This window comes from Loxodonta africana, chromosome 26 (genome assembly GCF_030014295.1).
Source record: "Loxodonta africana isolate mLoxAfr1 chromosome 26, mLoxAfr1.hap2, whole genome shotgun sequence".
Taxonomy (NCBI): Eukaryota; Metazoa; Chordata; class Mammalia; order Proboscidea; family Elephantidae; genus Loxodonta; species Loxodonta africana.
In genome coordinates this window covers 38,279,488-38,307,079 of record NC_087367.1, presented here as the reverse complement: position 1 = coordinate 38,307,079, position 27,592 = coordinate 38,279,488, and the positions used below count along the sequence as shown (strand labels likewise).

General features: G+C 38.6%; 1 protein-coding gene across 2 annotated transcripts in view; it reads right to left on the bottom strand.

The window, feature by feature from the left end:
- Positions 1–27,592, bottom strand: part of PIK3CB (phosphatidylinositol-4,5-bisphosphate 3-kinase catalytic subunit beta) — a 205,861-nt gene that overhangs the window by 156,310 nt on the left and 21,959 nt on the right. Inside the window, exons 2-3 of one of the 2 annotated variants that reach the window (XM_064277249.1) lie at positions 17,647–17,753; positions 7,384–7,496 (exon numbers count right to left, since the gene is read on the bottom strand). The gene's annotated coding sequence lies outside the window, so the exon portion shown is untranslated. The remainder of the gene's footprint in view (positions 1–7,383; positions 7,497–17,646; positions 17,754–27,592) is intronic. The other variant, XM_064277248.1, reaches the window with a different exon arrangement.

Here is a 27,592-nt window from a genome sequence, read left to right as displayed (position 1 = left end):
CCTGGGTCTGACATAGGAACTGCTGAGCACCTAGAGCCATCCTTCCGGCCTCAGGAAAGGAAAAAATTTGCAGTTGGGGGAAAAGATAATTTCCTAGATCTACTATCTGGGGGAGCTCAGGACAGAAGCAGCTCCTGTCCAGGCATAAATCATCCATGAACTTTGAGCACTTTTCCCTTCTGCATAGACCTATGTGGGCTTATTTAGGGAGAATAGGCCCTTGTTGGCAGACTCCAGCTGTTTCAGCTGTGGGGTGGAGAGGTGGGTGTTTGATGTTTGACATTGCTTTGCCTATTAAACAATGTCCTCACCAACACACACCAGGGACCTAAGGACTGGTAGCTCCACTCAGGTCATGCAGCCACCCGCGACGGGGGTCCAAAGATAACTGGTACCTCCCAGTCCTTACAACCAAAAACTTTGGGTGCCCATGGTCCCTCTGCAGAACCCACTGACCTGCATGCTGTAGGGAACAGGGGCGCACTTTCCTCAGGGTCACTCGAGGGTCGGTTCTCAGCCCCCTGCCTTGTTCAGAGCGTGACCCCCTGCTGCAATCAGACACCAATATATACACCAATCACCCCTACCCCTCTAAGACTGTAGGACAGAGCCTGTACCACAAACTTGATGATCAGCTACCTGGACACCTGAGCTGAATTCATATAAGAAAACTGAATGGACACACCTACTGATATACCTAATAACAGCTCTAGCCAGCTGGGGACAGGATGTCAGAGCTCCAAAGGCGAAAATAATCAAGCTAGCTCACTTGAGCAACCCATACAGGTATACCAAAACAAAACAAAGCAAGAAGCTACGACACAGTAAGTAAGCATAAACTAATACAGTAACTTATACATGGCTCGAAGACAACAGTCCATAGCAAGTCACATAAAGAAACAGACCATGATCACCTCAACAGACTCTCAAAACAAAGAAACCAGGGATCTTCTAGATGAAAGTGCATTCCTGGAATTACCAGAGCCAGAATACAAAAGTTTAACATACAGAACCCTTCAAGACATCAGGAAGGAAATGAGACAATACGCAGAACAAGCCAAGGAACACACAGATAAAGTAAACGAAGAAATAAGAAAGATTATTCAGGAACATAACAAAAAGTTTAGTAAGCTGGAAAAATCCATAGACAGACAGCAATCAGAAATTCAGAAGACTAACAATAAAATTACAGAAATAGACAACTCAATAAAAAGTCAGAGGAGCAGAACTGAGCAAGTAGAAGTTAGAATTTTGGAAGTCAAAGATAAATCACTTAGCACTAATATATTTGAAAAAAAAATCAGATAAAAGAGTTTAAAAAAATGAAGAAAACTTAAGAATCATGTGGGACTCTATCAAGAGAAATAACCTACGAGTGACTGGAGTACCAGAACAGGGATGGACAACAAAATACAGAGACAATTGTTGGCAGAAAACTTCCCTGATATCGTGAAAGATGAGAAGATATCTATGCAAGATGCTCATCGAACTCCACATAAGGTAGATCTTAAAAGAAAGTCACCAAGACATATTATAATCAAACTTGCCAAAACCAAAGATAAAGAGAGAATTATAAGAGCAGCAAGGGATAAACGAAAAGTCACCTACAAAGGAGAGCCAATAAGAATAAGCTAGACTACTCGGCAGAAACCAAGCAGGCAAGAAGGCAATGGGATGACATATTTAAAAAATTGAAGGAGAAAAACTGCCAGCCAAGAATCATATACCCAGCAAAGCCATCTCTTAAATATGAAGGTGAAATTAAGACATTTCCAGATAAACACAAGTTGTGGGAACTTGTAAAAACCAAACCAAAACTACAAGAAATACTAAAGGGAGTTCTTCGGTTAGAAAACCAATAATATCAGGTATCAACCCAGACCAGAACACTTGTCAGAGCAACCAGAAGTCAACTCAGACAAGGACATCCAAAAAAAAAGCTCAAAACAGGGTAACAGCGATGTTATATAAAAGAAGACAACACTAGAATAATAAAAAGGGAGTAAGAAATGTAATCATACACCTTCCGTATGGAGAGGGAGATACAGCAATACAAAGAAATAAAAGTTAGGTTTAAATTTAGAAAAACAGGGGTAAATAATAAGCTAAGCACAAAGGAGACAAACTATCCTACTCATCAAAATAAAATACAAGAAAAAAATAGCGACTCAGCAGACAAAAAAAATCAACAACAACAAATATGAGGAAATGACAACATACAAAGACAATCTACTCAGCACAAAAAAATTAAGTGAGAAAAAGAAAATGTCAACAACACACAAAAAAAGACATCAAAATGATAGCACTAAGTTTATACCTGTCTATAATTACCTTGAATGTAAATGGACTAAATGTACCAATAAAGAGACAGAGAGTGGCAGAATGGATTAAAAAACAAGATCCATCTATATGCTGCCTACAATAGACACACCTTAGACTTAGAGACACAAACAAACAAAATCTCTAAGGATGGAAAAAAATATCTCAAGCAAACAACAATCAAAAAAGAGCAGGAGTGGCAATTATAATTTCTCACAAAATAGACTTTAAAGTTAAATCCATCAGAAAGGATAAGGAAGGACACTATATAATGATTAAAGGGACAATATACCAAGAAAATATAACCATATTAAATATTTATGCACCCAATGACAGGGCTGCAGGACACATAAACTCTATCAGCATTGAAAAGTGAGATAGACAGCTCCACTATAATAGTAGGAGACTTCAACACACCACTTTTGGTGAAAGACAGGACATCCAGAAAGAAGGACAATAAAGACACAGATGATCTAAATGCCAGAGTCAACCAACTTGACCTCGTAGACATATACAGAACACTCTACCCAACAGCAACCAACTATACTTTCTTTTCTAATGCACATGGAACATTCTCTAGAATAGACCACATATTAGGTCATAAAGCAAGCCTTAGCAGAATCCAAAGCACTGAAATATTACAAAGCATCTTCTCTGACCATAAGACCATAAAAGTGGAAATCAGTGAGAGGAAAAGCAGGGAAAAGAAATCAAACACTTGGAAACTGAACAATACCCTGCCCACAAAGGACTGGAATATAGAAAACATTAAGGATGGAATAAAGAAATTCAGAGAATCCAATGAGAATGAAAACACTTCCTACCAGAACCTTTGGGACACAGCAAAAATGGTGCTCAGAGGCCAATTTATATCAACAAATGCGCACATCCAGAAAGAAAGGGCCAAAATCAAAGAATTATTCCTACAACTTGAACAAATAGAAGGAGAAAAACAAAAGAAACCCACAGGCACCAGAAGAAAACAAATAATAAAAATTAGAGCTGAACTAAATGAAATAGAAAACAGAAAAACAAATGAAAGAATTAACAAGACCATAAGCTGGTTTTTCGAAAAAATCAACAAAATTGATAAACCACAGGTCAACCTGACAAAAGAAAAACAGGAGAGGAAGCAAATAACCCGAATAAGAAATGAGATGGGCGATATTACAACAGACCAAACTGAAATTAAAACAATCATATCAGATTACTATGAAAAAGTATACTCTAACAAATTTGAAAACCTAGAAGAAATGGATGAATTCCTAGAAACACACTACCTACCTAAACTAACACAAACAGAGGTAGAACAACTAAATGGACGCGTAACAAAAGAAGAGACTGAAAAGCTAATCAAAAAACTCCCAACAAAAAAAGCCCTGGTCTGGACAGCTTCACTGCGGAGTTCTAAGAAACTTTCGGAGAAGAGTTAACACCACTACTACCAAAGATATTTCAGAGCAAAGAAAAGGACAGAATACTACCAAACTCATTCTATGAAGCCACCATATGCCTGATAGCAAAACCAGGTAAAGACACCACAAAAAAAGAAAATTATAGACCTATATCCCTCATGAATGTAGATGCAAAAATCCTCAACAAAATTCTAGCCAATAGAATTCAAAAACATATCAAAAAAATAATTCACCATGACCAAGTGGGGTTCATACCAGGTATGCAGGGACGGTTCAACTAGAAAAACAATTAACGTAATTCACCACATAAATAATACAAAAGAGAAGAATCACATGATTTTATCAAATGATGCAGAAAAGGCATCTGACAAAGTTCAACACCCCTTCTTGATAAAAACTCTCAGCAAAATAGGAATAGAAGGAAAATTTCTCAACATAATGAAGGGCATTTATACAAAGCCAACTGCCAACATCACCCTAAATGGAGAAAGCCTGAAAGCACTCCTATTGCGATCGGGAACCAGACAAGGATGCCCTCATCACCGCTCTTATTCAACATTGTGTTGAAGGGCCTAGCCAGAGCAATTAGGCTAGATAAAGAAATAAAGGGCATCCAGATTGGCAAGGAAGAAGTAAAACTATCTCTATTTGCAGATGACATCTAGAACAGTTCAGCTGAGTATCGGGATACAAGGTAAAACCAGTTGGATTCCTCTACACCAACAAAAAGAACATCGAAGAGGAAATCACCAAATCAATGCCATTTACAGTAGCCCCCAAGAAGATAAAATACTTAGGAATAAATCTTACCAGAGATGTAAAAGACTTATACAAAGAAAACTATAGTACACTTCTGCAAAAAACCAAGAGACCTACGTAAGTGGAAAAACATACCTTGCTCATGGATAGGACCACTTAACATTATAAAAATGTCTATTCTACCAAAAGCGATCTATACATTTAATGCAATTCCAATCCAAATCCCAATGACATTCTTTAATGAGGTGGAGAAACAAATCACCAACTTCATATGGAAGGGAAAGAGGCCCCAGATAAATAAGGCATTACTGAAAAAGAAGAACAAAGTGGGAGGCCTTATTTTACCTGATTTTAGAACCTGTTATAACACCACAGTAATCAAAACAGACTGGTACTGGTACAGTAACAGAAACATAGACCAATGGAACAGAATTGAGAATATAGACCTAAATCCATCCACATATGAGCAGCTGATATTTGACAAAGACTCAAAGTCTGTTAAATGGGGAAAAGACAGTCTCTTTAACAAATGGTGCTGGGATAACTAAATATGCATCTACAAAACAATGAAAAAAGACCCATACCTCACTCCATGCACAAAAATGAGCTCAAAATGGATCAAAGACCTAAATATAAAATGTAAAATTATAAAGATCATGGAAGAAAAAGTAGGGACAACGTTAGGAGCCCTAATACATGGCATAAGCAGTACAGAAAACATTGTTAAGAATGCAGACGAAAAACTAGATAACTGGGAGCTCCTAAAAATCAAACACCTATGCTCATCCAAAGACTTCACCGAAAGAGGAAAAAGACTACCTACAGTCTGGGAAAAAGTTTTTAGATGTGACAATTCTGATCAGCATCTGATCTCTGAAATCTACATGATACTGCAAAAACTCAACTACAAAAAGACAAAAAAAACAATTAAAAAATGCACAAAAGATATGAACAGACACTTCACTAAAGAAGACATTCAGGTAGCTAACAGATACACAAGGAAATATTCACGATCATTAGCCATTAGAGAAATGCAGATCAAAACTACAATGAGATTTCATCTCACTCCAACAATACTGGCATTAATCCAAAAAACACAAAATAAGAAATGCAGGAGAGGCTGTGGAGAGATTGGAACACTTATACACCGTTGGCAGGAATGTAAAATGGTACAACCACTTTGGAAATCTATTTGGTGCTTCCTTAAAAAGCTAGAAATAGAACTACCATATGATCTAGCAATCCTACTCCTCGGAATATATCCTAGAGAAATAAGAGCCTTTACATGAACAGATATGTGCACACCCATGTTTACTGCAGCACTGTTTACAATAGCAAAAAGATGGAAGCAACCAAGGTGCCCATCAACAGATGATTGGATAAATAAATTATGGTATATTCACACAATGGAATACTACCCATCAATCAAAAACAGTGAGGAATCTGTGAAGCACTTCATAATTTGGAGGGACCTGGAAGGCATTATGCTGAGTGAAATTAGTCAGTTGTAAAAGGAGAAATATTGTATAAGACCACTATTATAAGAACTTGAGAAACAGTTTAAACTGAGAAGAAAACATTCTTTTGTGGTTACGAGTAGGGGGAGGGAACGAGGGTGGGAGAGGAGTATTCACTAATTAGATAGTAGATAAGAACTACTTTCAGTGAAGGGAAAGACAACACACAATACAGGGGAGGTCAGCACAATTGGACTAAACCAAAAGCAAAGTTTCCTGAAGAAACTGAACACTTTGAAGGCCACCGTAGCAGGGGCAGGGGTTTGGGGACCATGGTTTCAGGGGACATCTAAGTCAATTGGCATAATAAAATCTGTAAAGAAAACACTCTGCATCCCACTTTGAAGAGTGGTGCCTGGGGTCTCAAACACTAGCAAGCGGCCATCTAAGGTGCATCAACCCACCTGTATCAAAGGAGAATGAAGAGCACCAAGGACATAAAGTAATTACGAGCCCAAGAGACAGAAAGGGCCAAATGAACCAGAGACTACATCATCCTGAGACCAGAAGAACTAGATGGTGCCCAGCTGTAAGTGATGACTACCCTGACGGGGAACATAACAGAGAACCCCTGAGGGAGCAGGAGCGCAGTGGGATGCAGAAGACCCAATTCTCATAAAAAGACCAGACTTAATGGTCTGACTAGAAGGACCCCAGTGGTCATGGCCCCAGACCTTCTGTTGGCCCAGGACAGGAACCATTCCCAAAGCCAACTCTGCAGACATGGATTTGTACTGGACAGTGCGTTGGAGAGGGAGGCTAGTGAGGAGTGAGCTTCTTGATGAGGTGGACACTTGAGACTATATTGGTATATACTGCCTGGAAGGGAGTTGAGAGGGTAGGGGGGGTTAGAAGCTGGTGAAATGGACACGAAAAGAGAGAGTGGAGGGAGAGTGTGGGCTGTCTCATTAGGGGGAGAGTAATTGGGAGTATGTAGCAAGGTGTATATAAATTTTTGTGTGAGAGACTGACTTGATTTGTAAACTTTCACTTAAAGCCCAATAAAAATTATAAAAAACAAAAAAAAGAGTAAAAAGGCAACCTATAGTCTGGAAAAAATTTTTTGCCTACAACAGCCGATCAGGGTCTAATCTCTAAAATCTACAATATACTGGAACACCTCAACAACAAAAAAAGAAATAACCCAATTAAAAAATGGGCAAAGGATATGAACAGACTCTCCATCAAAGACAACATTCAGAAAGGTAACAGATACATGAGGAAATGCTCAGGATCATTAGCCATTAAAAAAAAAGAGAAACGCAAATGAAAACCACAATGAGATACTATCTCACCCCAACAAGGCTAGCAGTAATCCAAAAAACAGAAAATAATAGATGTCAGAGACGTTGTGGAGACAATGGAACACTTACCCACTGCTGGTAAAAAATGGTACAACCATTTTGGAAATCAATTTGACGCTTCCTCAAAAAGCTAGAAACAGACGTACCATATGACATATGAATCCCACTCCTTGGAATATATCCTAGAGAAATAAGAGCCTGACATGAATGGATATATGTACACTCATGTTCACTGCAGCAGTATTCACAATAGCAAAAAGATAAAAACAACCCAGGTGCCCATCAACAGACGAACGGATAAACAAATTATGGTATATTCACACAATGGAATAGTACGCATTGATAAAGAACAATGATGAATCCAGAAGGCATTATGCTGAGTGAAATTAGTTGCAAAACGACAAATATTGTATGAGACCACTATTTATAAGAACTTAAGAAAAGGTTTCAACACATAAGAAAACATTCCTTATGGGTGGGGAGGGAGGGGAGAGGGGAATTCACTAACTAGATGGTTGACAAGAATTATCTCAGGCAAAGGGAAGGACAACACAGAACACAGGGGAAGTCAGCACAACTTGACTAAAGCAAAAGCTAAGAAGTTTCCTGAACTCAACCACACAGTTTGAGGGACGGAGTAGGCGGTGCAGGGGTCTGGGGACCATGGTTTCAGGAGACATCCAGGTCAAATGGCACAACAAAGTTTATTAAGAAAATGTCCTGCATCCTACTTTGGTGAGTGGCGTCTGGGGTCTTAAAAGCTAGCACGTGGCAAACTCAGATGCATCGATTGGTCCTAAACAACCTCAAGCAAAGGAGAATAAGGAACATCGAAGACACAAGGAAAATATAAGCCCAAGAGACAGAAAGGGCCACACAAACCGGAGACTCTGTCAGCCCGAGACCAGAAGAACTAGATGGTACCTGGCTACCACCAATAACCGCCCTGACAAGGAATACAACCGAGTCCCTGATGGAGGAAAAAAGCGGGGTGCAGAACTCAAATTCACGTAAGAAGACCAGACTTAATGGTCAGTGGAGCCCCAGAAGACATGTGCCCCGGAATCTCTGTTAACATGGACCTAAAACCACCCCCAAAACCAACTCTTTAGACAAAGATTAGACTTGCCTATAAAACAAAAAAGAATACTCATGAAGAGGGTACTTCTTAGTTCAAGGAGATACATGAGACTAAATGGGCAGCTCCTGTCTGGAGGTGAGATGAGAAGGCAGAAAAGGATGGGAGCTGATTGAATGGACACGGGAAATCCAGTGTAGAAATGGGGAATGTGCTGTCCCGTTATAGGGATAGCAACTAGGGTCACATAACAATATGTGTATAAATTTTTGTGTGAGAAATTAACTTGAGCTTGTAAACTTTCACCTCAAGGAAAAGTAAAAAAAAAAGATTACATCCTTGAAACTCAATAAGGCAGTTCTACTCTGTCCTACAGGCTCATTATGAGTCAGAATCAACTCAACAGCAATGGGTTGGGTTTTTTTTTTTTTTTTTTTTCATAATCTTTAAAGGAGAAGATTGCCAGGTCTTTTCTCCGAAGGAGCTGGGTGGGTTCCAGCCACTATCCTTTGGGTTAGCAGCTGAGCTACTAACCATTGAGCCACAGGAGCTCCTTCTGCTGAGTCTATTGGTCCTGAACATAACCCAGGTTTTAAAAAAAAATAATAATTTTAGGAATATAAGGGCAAAAATTATTCTCTGCTCCTACTGGTTGAATGTCTGCATAAAGTTTCAGAAATTACTATCAACTCAGACACTTGTTTCTGATACATCTTCTATTTTCCCATATTCTTGGCAGAAATTTTATCTTTTCACTGAAGCGTTGTGTTATTGATTATTATGCCGTTTCAGAGAGTAGCAAAAAAAAATAAAAATATGTGAAAAACTCAAGTTGATGAAACTCTATAATTAAGCCTTTGGCATCAAGCTTCTACCTTGATGACAACAGAGTGTATTTTATTGAAGCATATTTGCATTTCCAAATATATTGTCACTTTTTACAATTGATGAGCCAAATCTGCTTAGATTTGGCACTAAAACCACTCAAAGACAAAATTTATAAAATTTATAAAAACAACTCTTGTATTTCACTGTTGGTGTTAGAATTGGAAGGGACCTTGGAGATAATTTTGCCTTATTTCTCCAATCCAGAATCACATATGACACTATCTACAGTGTCCCAGGCAGTTAGCAAATCCTCACATATGACTTATCAAAGCATCATGGAATCTAAGTGAACTGCTGGTCAAACATCTATGTTCTTTCAACTCAGGGCATTCTACCTAGGTGAAAACACTTTGAAATTTCTGGAGACCTGAATGTTGAAAACAATCTCCCAGATTGCATGAAGTAATGTTTTTTCTAGAGCCTTCAGTATGTATATTCAAAGGATGAAGCCTAATTCTGAAGAACACATTAGTCAGCCATCTGAAAGTTTCAAGTCTTTCATGATCATTGTTCAAGACAGTGGTCAGTAAAAAAATAAATAAAAAGTCTTGTCCATTATTGAACCACTTTACTCTTGGTGAATTAGGTATTCACATGTAAGCAGAGTTGAAATAAAATTACATATATTTTTGCTATTTAAAAAAAAAGGAATAACATAAGTGATTATCTATTTTAGATTTGAAACACTGCACATTTTATAAAATTACACTTAAAATGTAGTCTATGTATTATGCACAAAACTAGTAATTCTCCACATAAACAAAACTATGATTCTTAATAACATGTGACTGTTTAACATGTTTTTATACTAGAAAACTGTCCTGAGATCAACAAGGCAGCCATTTATATCACCCTTTATGTTAGTACTTCCTCTGTCATGTGGCAGCCAAAAGGCTAAATGAGATGCTTACAGCAAAGAAAACAGTTTTGGAAGGTCATGCTATGCAGCCAGAATTTCTTTCACGATATCTTACTGCCTATAGTAGACAATATGACAACCTGACCACAGTAATTTTCTGAGTAAAAGCAAAATCACATCACATTATCAAAGGACCAGAAACAGTAGGCACTCAACAATATAATCTTTACGAACATTTTTTCTAATTGCATAAATATCCAATTCATATGAAAGAAAAAGAACCCTGAAGCAAAGAATGATAAAGAACTGGAGGAAGAAAAAAACTAGTAAAAACTGGAAGGCAAGTTTAAACTATACCACTCTATTTATCCATAGTTTTCATGTAAAATGATAAGAAGCTTCTGAATTTTTTAAATTAAAACGTCATTTACCAAGGAAATGTATAATTATAATATTGAAGACAACAAAAGCGATCTACTTCAAAATTTAGAGCTGGAATCGACTCGACGGCAACGGGTCTGGTTTTAGTAACTATTCCAAGGAAGTCACAAAGCTTCAAAAATCTTTCTGCAGGAGCTGGAATCCCATCAACATTTTTTTCCTTCAATATCTTTTATTGGTCTATCATCCATCTGAATTGAAAACATCTTTTCCCACCTTTTACACAGTCAATGCATCGTTACACAAAGATGGAAATTTCTCCACTTCCTTATAAAATTCCCAATCTCTGAGGTTAACCCAGAACTAAAACCATTTCTGAAGCCAACTGTTCAGACAAAGATTAGACTGGACTATAAAACATAAAATAATATTGTAAAGAGTGTGCTTCTTAGTACAAGCAGATACATGAGAACAAGTGGGCAGTTCCTGTCCAAAGGCAGGCTGAGAAGGCAGGAAGGGACAGGAGCTGGTTGGACGGACACAGGCAACTCCGGGTGGAAAGGCGGAGTGTGCTGTCACACAAGAACTGAAACGAATGTCACATAATAATATGTGTATAAATTTTTGGTATGAGAAATTAATTTCAGCTGTAAACGGTCACTTAAAGCACAATAAAAAAAAAATTCAAACTCATTTAACCATTTTGTCCAATCTTCGGAGAATATTATAGTTTTTTATGTCTAATAATCAAAAACCATGGCTTCTTCTGAGCCAAGAAAAGCTGTTTAGTATATCATAGCCAAGTTACATAGACACAGTAATCATACATTTCTGACAAAGCACTCTTATGATTTCTCTTTAAGGTCCCAGAATTTTAATTCTTGTGATAATCTCTCATTAAAATTTAACTAGAAGACACTTCCATCAAGTCAAGACCCTGTAGTACAGCATGATTCGTGATGCTTCTAAAACTACTAGAAAACAATCTACGACAAACAGTTTTTAAGTAAATGTACTTAAACATTCCACTGCTCAAAACCAAAAAAGAAAACAAAAACAAAAAACCTCAAACTCATTGCTGTAGTGTTGATTCCAAGTCGTGGTGATCCCATGTGTGTCAGAGTGGAACTGTACTACATAGGGCTTTCAACAGCTGTAATCTTACAGGAGTACTTGGGTGGCACAAACAATTTAAGTACTGGACTACTAATCAAAATAGTGGTTTGAACACACTCAAGGCCTGGCAGTCTGCTTCTGAAAGGGGATAGCCATGAAAACCTTATGGACTACAGGTCTACTCTGAAACGCATAGGATAGCCATGAGTTGGAACTGACTCCCAGCAACTGGTTTGGAATTTTTTTGGTTAATCTTACAGAAGCAGATCAAAGGTGGGATATACCCAAGGTTCTATTTTGGCTCTCGCAGGCTTGCTCTGATTTTCTTCAGTTTCAACCTGAACTTGCATATAAGCAATTGATGGTCTGTTCCGCAATCAGCCCCTGGCCTTGTTCTGAGGATATTGAGCTTTTCCATGGTCTCCTTCCACAGATGTAGTCGTTTTGACTCCTGTGTATTCTGTCTGGTGAGGTCCCTGTGTATAGCTGCCGTTTACGTTGGTGAAAGAAAGGTATTTGCAACGAAGATGTCGTTGGTCTTGCAAAATTCTATCATTCGATCTCCGGCATGGTTTCTATCACCAAGGTCATATTTTCCAACTACCAATCCTTCTTCTTTGTTTCCAACTTTCACATTCCAATCACCAGTAATTATCAATTCATCCCGATTGTGTGTTCGATCAATTTCAGACTGCAGACACTGATAAAAATCTTCAATTTCTTCATCTTTGGCCTTAGTGGCTGGCACGTAAATTTCAATAATACTCGTATTAACTGGTCTTCTTTGTAGGCACACAGATATTATCCTATCACTGACAGCAACATACTTCAGGATAGATCTTGAAATGTTCTTTTTGATGATGAATGCAAAAAAGCCATTCCTCTTCAAGATGTCATTCCCTGCATAGTAGAATATATGACTGCCCAATTCAACAAGGCCACTATCAGTCCATTTCAGCTCGCTAATGCCTAGGATATCAATGTTTATGTGTTCCATTTCATTTCTGACAATTTCCAACTTTCCTAGATTCATACTTGATATATTCTGGGTTCTGATGATTAACGGATGTTTGCAGCTGTTTCTTCTCATTTTGAGTCATGCCACATCAGCAAATGAAGGTCCCGAAAGCATTACTCCATCCATGTCATTAAGATCAACTCTACTTTGAGGAGGCAGCTCTTCCCCAGTCGTCTTTTGAGTACCTTCCAACCCAAGGGGCTCATCTTCCAGTGCTGTATCAGACAGACAACGATCCGCTGCTACTCATAAGGTTTTCACTGCTGATTCTTTTCAGAAGTACACTGCCAGGTCCTTTTCCCAGACTGTCTTAGTCTGGAAGCTCAGCTGAAACCTGTCCTCCGTGGGTGACCCTGCTGGTTATCTGAATATCAGTTACAAAGCTTCCAGCATCACAGCAACACACAAACCCCCATAGTAAGACAAACTGACAGACACATGGGAGATTTAGAGACCATCTCAAGAATAGGCTTGACACATTGAACACTAATGACTAAAGACCAGATGAGCTGTGGAATGACATCAAGGACATTATACATGAAGAAAACAAGAGGTCACTGAAAAGACAGGAAAGAAAGAAAAGGCCAAGATGGATGTCAGAGGAGATTCTGAAACTTGCTCTTGAACATCGAGCAGCTAAAACAAAAGGAAGAAAGGATGAAGTAAAAGAAGTGAAGATTTCAAAGGGCAGCTCGAGGAGACAAAGTGTTATAACGACATGTGCAAAGAGTTGGAGATAGAAAACCAAAAGGGAAGAACATCCTCGGCATTTCTCAAGCTGAAAGAACTGAAAAAAAAAAATTCAAGCCTCAAGTTGCCATTGTGAAGGATTCTATGGGGAAAATATTAAACAATGCACAAAGCATCAAAAGTAGATGAAAGGAATACACAGAGTCATTATACCAAAAAGAATTAGTCAATGTTCAACAATTTCAAAAGGTAGCATATGATCAAGAACCAATGGTACTGAGGGAAGAAGTCCAAGCTGCACTTAAGGCACTGGCGAAAAACAAGGCTCTAGGAACTGACGGACTACCAACTGAGATGTTTCAACAAACAGATGCAGCGCTGGAAGTGCTCACTTGTCTATGCCAAGAAACTTGGAAGACTGACTGGAAGAGAACCATATTTATGGCTATTTCCAAGAAAGGTGACCCAACCAAATGTGAAAATTATCAAACAATATCATTACTATCACATGCAAGCAAAATTTTGGTAAAGATCATTCAAAAGCAGCTGCAGCAGTGTATAGACAGGGAACTGCCACAAATTCAGGCCGGATTCAGAAGAGGGCATGGATCCAGGGATATCATTGCTGATGTCAGACAGATCCTGGCTGAAAGCAGAGAATACCAGAAGGATGTTTACCTGTGTTTTGTTGACTATGCAAAGGTATTCGACTGTGTGGATCATAACAAATTATGGATAACATTACGAAGAATGGGAATTCCAGAACATTAACTGCACTCATGAGGAACCTGTACATAGATCAAGAGGCAGTTGTTTGGATAGACCAAGGGGATACTGCATGGTTTAAAGTCAGGAAAGGTGTTCAATCTGTACACTCAGCAAATAATCAGAGAAGCTGGACTATGTGAAGAAGAACAGGGCATCAGGATTGGAGGAAGACTCATTAACAACCTGTGTTATGCAGATGACACAACCTTGCTTCCTGAAAGTGAAGAGGACTTGAAGCACTCACTGATGAAGTTCAAAAACCACAGCCTTCAGTATGGATTACACCTCAACATAAACAAAAATCCTCACAATTGGACCAATAAACCACATTATGATAAATGGAGAAAAGACAGAAGTTGCCAAGGATTTCCTTTTACTTGGATCCACAGTCAACACCCATGGAAGCAGCAGTCAAGAAATGAAAAGACATTGCATTAAGCAAATCTGCTGCAAAGGACCTCTTTAAAGTGTTGAAAAACAAAGATGTTACCTTGAAGACTAAGGTGCGCCTGACCATGGTATTTTCAATCGCATCATATGCATGTGAAAGCTGGACAATGAATAAGGAAGATGGAAGAAGAATTGACGTCCTTGAATTGTGTTGGTGAAGAATACGGAATATACCAAAAGAATGAAGAAATTTGTCTTGGAAGTACAACCAGAACGCTCCTTATCAGAGAGTGCTCCTCTGACTACACCATGTAAAAAAGCAAGCCTACCCTTCCCCTTAAATGTTTACCTTTCCCTAATATCATTTTTCTTAATAGCACTCATCACCATCCAACACATTATATATTTATTATCATCCCCACCCTCACTAAAATATCAACTCCATAAGAAAAGGGGCTGCTATTGTTCTCTCTTTCACCCTAGCACCTAACACAGTTTTCGGTATTTTAGTAGATCTTCAATAAATATGTATTAAATCAGTCATGACCTCCAGTCCCTTGGCATAGTCCGTCCATCGAGCCTACATCCCATAAACAGTATTTTAACCACCAATGTCAAACGTCTCATTTCCACCTAAAAGGTCTTGCTAGCTAAATTTACACTGCCTGCCAAGTCACGCTAGCTTCTGAAATTGGTCTGTCTTTTCTTTTGCTCAGCCATCTTTTCTACTGTGTCCTGGTGATTACATTAAGTTTCTTTAACATCATCTCTGGCCTGATCAATTACAGCAGCCTCTTAGCTGACCTCCCGTCTTCCCCTCTACCTCATAAAATCCATTTTCTATAAAGCAACCAGGGGAATTTTTAAAACATGTATCGTATCAGGGAAACCCTGGTGGGGTAGTGGTTAAGTGCTACGGCTGCTAACCAAAAGGTCGGCAGATGGAATCCACCAGGCACTCCTTGGAAATTCTATGGGGCAGTTCTACTCTGTCCTACAGGGTTGCTGTGAGTCGGAATTGAATCAACGGCAACAGGTTTGGTTTTCTTTTTTTTTTAAATATCATATCATGACATTTTTATGCTTAAAAGCTCCCAAGAGCTCCTTTAGTCCAAACTCCTAACCATGGCTAGGTACCTACACAGTTTGACCCTACCTACTTCTTCAGCCTTGCATTATGACACTATGCTCCTCGCCTACCTTGTTCCAGGTGCACTGATCTTCTTTTTATTCCTCAAATATATCAAGTTCATTTCCATCTTGAATTTGTTACACTAGCTTGATTTTCAAGTGGCTGCATTCTTCTCATTCACATATTACCTTAATGTGACTTCCTCAGAAGTAGCCAACCAGTCACTCTCTATCAACTACTCTATTTTCATTCTCTTCATATCACATCACTATTTGGTATTTTTTCTTGTTCCCTTCAATGATTAGCTCAATAAGAGCAGTGATCTTGTCTACAACAGTGTCTGCCACAAAGCAGGTGTTCAATAAACATTTAGTAAATTTAGTAATCGCTCTACAATATTTTTCCTAAATGTTTCTTCTTCCAGGATCCCAACCCAATTACTGATTATATATCTATATATAACCATATGTCTAGTTATATACACTGATTAACTATATATCTAGTTTTTAAAAAAAAACAACCCTATTGCCATTGAATTGATTCTGACTCCACAGAGTTTTCTTGGCTGTAGTCTTTATGGAAACAAATCCTCAGGACTTTCTCCCACAGCACCACTGGATGGGTTCAAACTGCCAACCTTTAGGTTTGCAGGTGATCGCAAACCAAATGAGCCACCTAGGGATGCCTAATGGCTTATTTCAATTCCTACTTTATTTTTTTAAAAAGGTACAATAACAAATCTTACAATTTTCTTCCTTTTTGCCTAAAAATTCCTTTGTGTCTTGATTCACCCTCTATTCCATTCTTCTAGTATCTAAACAGAAAGGTGACTACTCTCTTTTAAGTCCTTTGCCCATGACCTTGATTTTAAACATTCTTACTTCCTCAGAACAACTAACCATTCTATCTAATTTTAACCTAATCACATATTAAAACTACTCTAATGGATCACTCCCTTTTACCTAAAATATACTGCCTGCCAGTTTAAAATACCTTCGCCCCTGTGGCTATGTCCTCGAAACGATCACTGTCTCGCTTCCTGCACAGTTGAACTTCTTGAGAAACATTTTTTTATTCTTCATGCTATATATTTTTGTAAAACCATTTACACACACCTCTTGTAATTCGTCTTGTCAACTCAGTCTTTTCTCTCAGTTGTCAGTAACCTCTTAATAATCAAAATTCAACGACCTCTTCTACAGTACCAGAATCTCTGATCGTTCTACAGCATCATCACTGTCTAAAGAGCCTCTCCTTGAAACTCTTCAGTGTACTTCAGAGAAAGACACTACATTATCCTATCTCCCTTTCTTATTTTTCCTTTAGTGATTCTTTTTAACAGCCACTCATTTAAAAAAGGCATTTCCTAAATTCTGTGCTTTGCCTTTTTCTCTTAATACTCTGCTACAATCTCTATGTGAATTACTCCAAAATTCCTATCTTCAGACCCTGAATTATCTTTTTAAGTTTCAGTTTCATATTTACACAACTACGGAGATGTTCTAAAAGTCCTACCTGTACCTCAAAAATCACAGTATCTCTGACAGAATTCATCATGTTACAGTCGCACCCACAATCCCCCTAATATCAGTCCTTCCCATGGTTCATGGCACCGTCACACTTCGAGCCACCAGAACGCAAAATGCCAGATTCATTTGTGACTTCTTTTTTCCACATTCCCTGCCAAATTACCTCCGAAATTTACTCTGCCAAATGACTTCCTAACTATCAAATCCAAAAATGTTTCTTGAGTTTACAACTAACCTCTCTAAAAAGCTTTCAACCCTACTGACCCCTCCTCTCTCCTTCAAGAAACTCTGTTCCTTGTGGTAAACATAATCCTGAACACCAGACTACCTTAAACCAAGGCCTAGAATTTTCTTTCTTTCCCCCACACACAGGTTAATTAAAAGATTAAGAATCTCTGAAATAACCAATATTCATATTTTTCTGCTACATTTAAATTTGGGAAAATAATGTAAATAACTAAAAACATGAAATGGAATACTTACCTCGAAACGACGGCCTTCATATTTCAGTCTTTTAGGAAACCAGATGACATTACTTATTTTTAAAAAGTGAAGTTTTCATGGAAGACTTTTTCAGGCTAGAAGACACACTACAAAAAAGTTTGAAAATATTAAGACATTAATCTAAATGAGCTAAATTAAAATAATCACATAAATTTTATGACTTGTACAATATTTAATTGCTTATAACTGTATATATAAAAAACTGTATATATTTTTAAATATGGAAAAATATATAGAAAACACATTGTTATGGGTTGTGTCCCTCGAAAGACATGCTGAAGTCCTGACCCCTGGTACCTGTGAATGTAAATTTATTTGGAAACAGAGTCTTTGCAGATATAATTAGTTAAGTTCACATGAGCTCCTACTGGAATAGGATAGGCCCTAATTCATTATGACTGCTGTCCTTAAAAAAAAAAGAAGAGACAGACACAAAGGGAAGACAGCCAAGTGAAGATGGAGGTGGAGACTGAAGTGATACATCTACAAGCCAAAGAACACCAAGAATTGCTGGGAATCACTAGAAGCTTGGAAGTGGCAAGTAAGGATTTCCTAGAGTCTTCAGAGAGCACAGTCCTGCAGACAACGTGCTTTCAGAATTCTAGTCTTCGGAACTGTGAGACAACAAATTCCTGTTGTCTTACGCCACCGAGTTTGTGGTCTTTTGTCACAACAACCCAAGGAAACTAATGCACACATGAACCATGATATTAAAATTACAGGATATTAGAGCTGGAAAGGACTTGAGAGGACATCCTGTAGAACTACCTCTTCTATAGCTAAGAACCCAGGGGGCCAAATGCACTTGCCCAAGGTTACAAGGTAATGACCAGTTTCCTATCGGTCCTCATCATTCTAAATTCTCTCATTTAGGTCACCTCCTCTTTCTCAAAACATCCCTTCTATATTATGCTATTTTCTTTCTACTTCTCAGTTTTTCAAACTACGTCACAAGCTGCTAACCATGGGTAGTTTATTTCATCCTCCAACCCTTTTCTTCTTTAATGTACTATTTGACACACACGAAATATATAGAACAATGCCATGAAAGCTATAAATCACCACTTGTTACAGACTGAATTGTATATCCCCCCCAAAAAATATGTGTATATGTGATTTTTCTCAGATGCAAGTATAGCTATAAGAATGATATATTTCTTTATGTAGTAGTCTCAAATACTGCCACTAATTTATATGACTTTACTGGGGCCCAAGGAAAAGAGAGCAGAATAGAATGATCAGTTATTCACATACTGTAAGAACTGCAGAACAAGTATTTATAATTTGGAAGGGGTTTCAAATTTTATCAAGTATTCACTCTTAGGAATATATGCTACAAAAATAAGAGCCATCACACGAACAGACATATGTACACCCATGTTCATTCAGCATTGTTCACAACAGCAAAAAGATGCCCATCAACAGATGAACGGATAAATGAACTATGGCGTTATACACACAATGCAGTAGTACGCAACGATAAAGAACAATGATGAATCTGTGAAGCATCTCACAACATGGATGAATCTGGAGGGCATTATGCTGAGTGAAAGAAGTCAATGACAAAAGTACAAATATTGTATGGGGAAGCCAGCACAACTTGTCCAAGGCAAGCTCATGGAAGCTCCACAGACACATCCAAACTCCCTGAGGGATCAAATTACTGGGCTGAGGGCTATGGAGACCATGGTCTCAGGGAACATCTAGCTCAACTGGTATAACACAGTTCATAAAGAAAATGTTCTATATTCTACTTTGGTGAGTAGCATCTAGGGTCTTAAAAGCTTGTGAGCAGCCATCTAAGATACTCCACTGACCTCAGCCTGTCTACAGCAAGGGAGAATGAAGAAAACCAAAGACAACAAGGGAAAGATTAGTCCAGAGTACTAATGGACCACAACTACCACAGCCTCCACCAGACTGAGTCCAGCACAACTAGGTGGCTACCACCACCAACTGCTCTGACAGGGATCACAATAGAGGGTCCCAGACAGAGCTGGAGAAAAATGTAGAACAAAATTTTAACTCACACACACACACACAGAAAGACCAGACTTACTGGGCTTACAGAGAATGGAGAAACCCTGAGATGGCCCTGGATATCCCTACAACTCACTAATGAAGTCACTCCTGAGGTTCACCCTTCAGCCAAAGATTAGACAGGCCCATAAAACAAAATGAGACTAAATGGGCACAGCAGCCCAGGGACAAGGATGAGAAGGCAGGAGGGGACAGGAAAGGTGGTAATGGGGAACCCAAGTTATGGGGTTGGTAACCAATGTCCCAAAACAATATGTATATTAATTGCTTAATGAGAAACTAGTTTGCTCGGTAAACCTTCATCTAAAGTACAATAAAAAAAATTTTTTTTTTATTATCAAATATTAGGGAAAATTGGGAACCAAGGAGAAAAACAAACTTTAACGGTGCCCCTTAAGTTCTTCATAGTTAACCGTGAACCTTCCTCCAAATACTGCTCTCCAAATTCAGGAACTCAGTAGCTCTTCTATTTTCTGTTGGAGAATTACAAGGAACAGTGGACAGAGCTAGAAAATACATGCATGCATGTTTACCCATTCACACACACATCTATATTTCTGTGTCTATCTATATACATATACATACATACATGGAGCCCTGGTGGCACAGTGGTTAAGATCTCAAGCTGCTAATCAAAAGGTCGGCAGTTTGAATCCACGAGCTGCTCCTTAGAAACTCTATGAGGCAGTTCTACTCTGTCCTATAGGGTCGCTATGTGTTGGAATTGACTCAACGGCAATGGGTTATATACATACTTACATACTAAGAATTAACACTGGTATCTCAGATTCCAATTCGACACCACAGTATTCAGTCTAGCCATATTTGTAACTTACTTCCCCACAGTGAGAAACCTAACTCTATCTTTAATATAGTTCCAGGATTATCAGTTCACAGAGATCTTCCTTATGCTTTTTGTGTGTAGAGGTACCACTGTCTACAGGCATTTAGTTTTGTTATGGATTGAACTGTGTCCCCCAAAACGTGTGTCAGCTTGGCTAGGCCATTATTCCCTGGATTGTGTGATTGTCCATCACGTTGTAATCTGAGATAATTACCTACATGTTATAAATCCTAACCTCTATGATGTTAATGAGGCAGGATTAGAGGCAGTTATGTTAACAAAGCAGGACACAATCTAAAGGATTAGGTTGTATCTTGCATCAACCTCTTATGACATATAAAAGTTAAGCAAGCAGAGAGAAGAGGGACCTCATTACCACCAAGAAAGAGGCACCAGGAACGCAATGAGTCCTATGGCCCTGGTGTCCCTGCGCTGAGCAGCTCCTGGACCAGGGAAAGATTGATGACAGGGACCTTCTCCCAGAGCCAATAGAGAAAGCCTTCCCCTGGAGCTGGTATGCTGAATTCAGACTTCTAGCCTCCTAAACTGTGAAAGGATAAATCTTCTGTTTGTTAAAGCCACCCACTTGTGGTATTTCTGTTGTAGCAGATCCAGATAACTAAGACAGGTAGTTTCCAATGATTTTGCAATTACAAAAATTTGACAACGAATAACCTCGTGTAAAAGTATTTTTGTATTGTTATAAGTTTATCTTTAGGGTTAATTCCTAGAAGTGAGACTATTTGGTCTTATTTGACATCAAGGGTTGGAAAAGAATTCCTAGGGAAAATGTATGTACAGCAAAGAGAAGAATAATGAGGCTAGAGCTTGGGACACTTCAATAATTCTCAATTTTCCCATTAATAAAAAAGTATTAAAATATATTTATATGTATTTATAAATATGTTATCCTGTTTTCTACATTTGACCATGTGTCTTCATCTCAAATTTATCACATGGGTCCCATCCCACCTGGAGCAAAGGAGAATGAAGAAAACCAAAGACACTAGGAAAATATTAGTCCATGAGACTAAAGGACCACATAAACCAGAGACTCCACCAGCCTGAGACCAGAAGAACAAGATGGTGCCTGGCTACCACCAATGACCACCCTGACAGGGATCACAATAGCAAGTCCCAGACAGAGCAGGAGAAAAATGTAGAAAAGAATTCAAATTCCCATAAAAAGACCAGACTTACTAGTTTGACAGAGGCTGCAGGAACCTCCAAAACTATGGCACCCGCACACTCTGCTTACCCAGAAGTGAAACAATTCCCGAAGCCCACTTTTCAGAGAAAGATTAGACAAGCCTATTTATTTTATAAAACAAAAAATCACACACGTGAGTAATGTCCTTCTTAGTTCCATCAAATATACAAGACCAAATGGTCAGCGCCTGCCCAAAAGCAGGACAAGAAAGCAGGAAGGGATGGAAACTGGACAAATGGACACAGGGAACCAGGGGTAAAAAGGGAGAGTATGCTGTCACATTGTGGAAATTGCAACCAATGTCATAAAACAATATGTGTATAAATTTTTGAATGAGAAATTAACTTGAGCCGTAAACTTTCACCTAAATAAAAAATAAAATTTATCACCTGAACTCCCTTTTCATGGATATACATACTTAGTTTTACTCAAGACTCACACTTCTGAAGTGATTCAGATGTGTTCTTAATATTTCCAGTTGTTTCATACGCACGTGAAAATTTTACATCAGAGGCATTGATATATTTCACTAAGTAAAAGGATGACTTGTAGATGTTATTTCCTTCAAGAGTGAGACTGAAAGAAGTAAAATGCCTTTCAGTCTAAACGGAGCATTAAGTGGGACTTCAGCCACAGTCATAATTTGCCTATGTGTTTGTTGTTGTTATTGTATGCCATTACGTCAATTCTGACTCATAGTGACCCTACAGGATGGAGTAGAACTGCCCCATAGTTTCCAAGGAGCGCCTGGCGGATTTGAACTGCCAACCTCCTGGTTAGCAGCCTATATGTATAGTTTCTTTAATTCATGCAGTGATTACCTACCATATTTGAAGGCACTTTACTAGGTACTTGGAATATAAATATGAATATGTCTCATTCCCTGTCCTGAGGGATCCACAGTACAGTCTGGAAGACAAGCAAATCAGTATTCATTATATACTGTAATAAGTTGAGATACATACAAGCCACAGTAGGATCCCATGAGAATGCACCTTTTGGGATCAGGAAGGGCTCTAGAAAAAATGTCACTTGAGCTGGTACAGGAAGGTGGCATAGGGCTGGTCTGAGGGACAGGGTGCTGGGATGAGCAGCAACTACATAGGCACCAGAAGTCTGGACCCCAAACCCTTATAGTTAATCTTTGTGCTGCTGCCAAAATTTAATCAAGTAATGTTCTGCATTTCAGGTTAATGGATAATTTACTTAAATAATCTCTACTGGTAAACTGACATGGCCTCATTAACATAACAAAGAAAACCCTATTTCCAAATAGGATTACATCCACAGGGAGATGACAGGTTAAAAAAGCAAGTAAAATCGGTGCCCATAACAATCTAATGAAGTGATATAGCAAGACTAACATTTTAAATACAACAATAATCTACATGTGAATGAGTAACTGAGTTATTTGTATCAAGGATGAATAAACTGCATTGTGCCTATACCAGGTTCTAGCATAACTCAGGAGACTAGTCAGAGCTATTTACAGTCTTTTAGAACATACATTCTAAATATATATAAATAGTTGCCATGGAGTTGATTCTGACTCATGGCAACCCTATGAGTGTCAGAGTAGAATGTGCTCTGTAGGGTTTTCAATGGCTGATTTTTCAGAAGGAGGCCTTTCTTCCAAGCTTTCAGTTAACAGCCAAGTGGGTTAGCCATTTGTACCACACCACAAGAATCAACCTCACTGCAACTGTTTTTTAAATATATATACATATATATATACACACACACACACATAGGGTTTGCAAAATTAGAAGAACATGATAGTGGAGAGATATGAAGTGGTCACTAGACTATGAACACTGGCTCATTTGGAGCTATGGCTTCTGATTCAGAGCCTCCCATTTTACATTCATTCTGTGTCCTTAGTCATGCCACAGCCACAACACTACATTAGATGGATAAAATTATTGTTGTTGTTGCTAGGTGCCATCGAGTTGGTTCCAACTCATAGCGACCCTATGTACAACAGAATGAAACACTGCTTGGTCCTGCACCATCCTCACAATTGTTGCTATGTTTGAGCCTATTGTTGCAGCCACTGTGACAATTCACTTCATTGAGGGTCTTCCTCTTTTTCGATCACCCTCTACCTTACCAAGCATAATGTCCTCCAGGGACTGATCACTCCCAATAACATATCCAAAGTACATCATATGAAGTCTTACCATCCTTGCTTCTGAGGAAGATTCTGGCTATACTTCTTCCAACATAGTCCATGGTATATTCAATATTCTTCACCAACACTACAATTCAAAGGCGTCAATTCTTCTTCAGTCTTCCGAATTCATTGTCCATCTTTTGCATGTATATGAGGTGACTGAAATACCATAGCTTAGGGCAGGCGTGCCTTAGTCGTCAAAGTGACATTTTTGCTTTTTAACAATACAGTGTTAAAAAGAGATCTTTTGGAACAGATTTGTCTAATGCAATATGTTATTTGATTTCTTGACTACTGCTTCCATGGGTACTGACTGTGGATCCAAGTAAAATGAAATTCTTGACAACTTCAATATTTCCTCTTTATCATGACGTTGCTTATTGGTCCAGTTTTGAGGATTTTAGCTTTCTTTATGTTGAGGTGTAAACCATACTGAATCCTGTGGTGTTTGATCTTCATCAGTAAGTGCCTCAAGTCCTATTCACTTTCAGCAAGCAAGGTTGTGTCATCTGCACATCACAGGCTGTGAATGAGCCTTCTTTCAATCCTGGTGCCACATTCTTCTTCATATAGTCCAGCTTCTCAGATTATTTGCCCAGCACACCAACTGAATAAACAATGGTAAAAGGATACAAAACTGACGCATACCTTTCCTGATTTTAAACCGCTCAGTGTCCCCTTGTTTTGTGCCAACTACTGCTCCGTGGTCTATGTACAGGTTCTGTATGAGCACAATTAAGTGTTTTGGAATTCCTATTCTTCACAATACTATTCATAATTTGTTATGATCCACACAGTCAAATGCCTTTGCATAGTAAATAAAACATAGGTAAACATCTTTCTGGTATTCTCTGCTTTCAGCCAAGATCAATCTGACATCAGCAATGATATTCCTCGTTCCACATCCTCTTCTGAATCCGAACTGAATTTCTGGCAGTTCCCTGTCGATGTACTGCTGCAACCGTATATTTTTATTTTATAGGATAAAATTACCAATATCCAAAGTTGTAACTGAGTGAGCAAATGGGTGCATGTCAGTTTGAAGACTGTCACTAGTGCCCTAACTTAAGTCAACCATTAAGTTTTTCCTGCTTCAATTTTGTTGTTGTTAGGTCAGTTCCAACTCATAGCGACCATATGTCACACACTGCCTGGGCCTGCACCATCCTCATAATTGTTGCTGTGTTTGAGCCCATTTTCACAGCCACTGTGTCAATCCATCTCATTGGAAGTCTTCCTCTTTTTTGCTGACCTTCTACTTAACCAAGCATCATGTCTTTCTCCAGGGACTGGTCCCTCCCAATAACATGTCCAAAGCATGTGCAACAAAGTCTCACCATCTTTGCTTCTATTAGAAAGCACCATTTTGTTGCTCTGATGATCTTTCTCCCTTCAAGGGCCTTTCCCCCCATCCCCCTCCGTCACTGGCAATGTCTTTAAAGTGAGTCTACCTAGACCTTGAGTTTCCTCATTATAGCCTAAGGTAAAAATGAAAAATAGAACATGACCTATAGATCAATGGAACAGAACTTATCTTTACGATCAACTGACTTTCAACAAGGGTGGCAAGTCAATTCAGTGGGGGAAAATCAGTCTTAACAAATGATGCTGGGACAACTGGATATCCACATACAAATGAATGAAGCTGGACCCCTTCCTTACACCTCACATACAAAATTAATTCAAAATGGACCTAACTGTAAAAGCTGAAACTATAAAACTCATGGAAGAAAACACAGAAGTAAATCTTCATGGATTTTGGATCCGGGAATGGTTTCTTAGATCTGATGCCAAAGCACAAATGACAAATGGAAAGATCGATAAATTGGGAGTCCCCGGGTTACAAACGTCTGACTTATGTACAGCCCACAACTATGAACCAACCCCCGTAAAGCCTATTATATTAAAAATTTGAGATAAATACAATGGTTTGTAATAACAAATAGGTGCCCATCAAAACATTATTATTATTATCACTATATTACTATGTTAACGATGTTTTAGTGTATCTGGAAATGTTTAATTTTTTGATGCATAGAACGGTACACTGTATGCTATATACTAAGTCCAACATCTGACTAACTGATGTTAGATACGAACCATACCTAACTGTTCTGACTTAAATACAAATTCGACTTAAAGACAGACTTAGAACAAAACTTGTTCAGAATCTGGGGACTACCTGTATATCAAAACTGAAAACTTTTGTCTTGTAAAGTAAAAATGCAAAAAGACAACCACAGGATGTGAAAACATATTTGCAAATCATATACCTGATGAAGAATGGGTGAATTTTACAATACGTGAATTGTATCATGGAGCCCTAGTGGTGCAGTGGTTAAGAGCTCTTGGCTCCTAACCAAAACATCGGCAGTTCAAATCACCAGCCATTCCTTGGAAACTCTATGGGGCTGTTCTGCTCTGTCCTATAGGGTTGCTATGAGTCGGAATCAACTCAACGGCAATAGGTTTGGTTTTTGGTTTTGAATTATAGCAAATTTTATCACCCTTTTAAAGTATATGGCTGCTAACCAAAAAGTTGGCAGTTTGAATCCATCAGCTGCTCCTTGGAAACCCTACGGGGCAGCTCTGCTCTGTCCTACAGTGTCAGTATAAGTCGGAACTGACTGGATGGCAACAGGAGGGTTTTTTTTGTTCGTTTGTTTTTTAAAGTATACAGTGGTTTTTAATATATTCACAGTCAATATCAGAACACTACCCCCAAAATGAAACTCCATATACTTCAATAGTCACTCCCCATTCCTCCCTACCCTTAGCTCCATGAAATCACTAAACTACTTTCTGTCTCTATGGAGTTACCTATTCTGGACATTTCATACAAATGCAGTCGTACAATACAGTCTTTTGAGACTGGCTTCTTTGATTTAGCATAATGTTTTCAAGGTTCATCCATGTTGTAGCATGTATCAAAACATCATTTCTTTTTATTGCCAAATAATATTCCATGGTATGAACAAGCCACATTTTGTTTATCCTTTCAACTGCTGATAGACATTTGGGGTGTTTCCACTTTTGGTTATTATGAATAATGCTGTCATGAACATTTGTATACAATTTTCTGTATGAACATGTTTTCAATTCTCTCGGTTATATATCCAGGAGTGGAATTGCTGGGTCACGTGGTAACTCGATCTTTAATTTTATGAGGAACTACCAAAAAGATCTTCCAAAGTGCCTACCCTATTTTACAACCCCATCAGCAATATATATGTTCCAGTATCTCCATATCCAACACTTGTTATTGTCCATCTGTTTTATTATAGCCATCCTAGTGATGTGAAGTGGTGTCTCATAGTTTTTATTTGCATTTCCCTAGAGGCCTGGTGGCGCAGTGGTTAAAGAGCTCACCTGCTAACAAAAAGCTCTGCAGTCTGAATCCACCAGCCACTCCTTGGAAACCGTATGGGGCAGTTCTACTCTGTCCTTAGGGTCACTATGAGTCAAAATCAACTTGATGGCAACAGGTTTGGTTTGGGGTTTTGGTTGAGACCCTAGTGCTCAGAAAAAAAAAAGATTTCTTTCAAAACATTACTGTTCATTGACAGTGCACCTACCTGGTCACCCAAGAGTTCTGATGGAGATGTATAAGGAGATTAATGTTGTTTTCATGCATGCTAACACAACATCCATTCTGTAG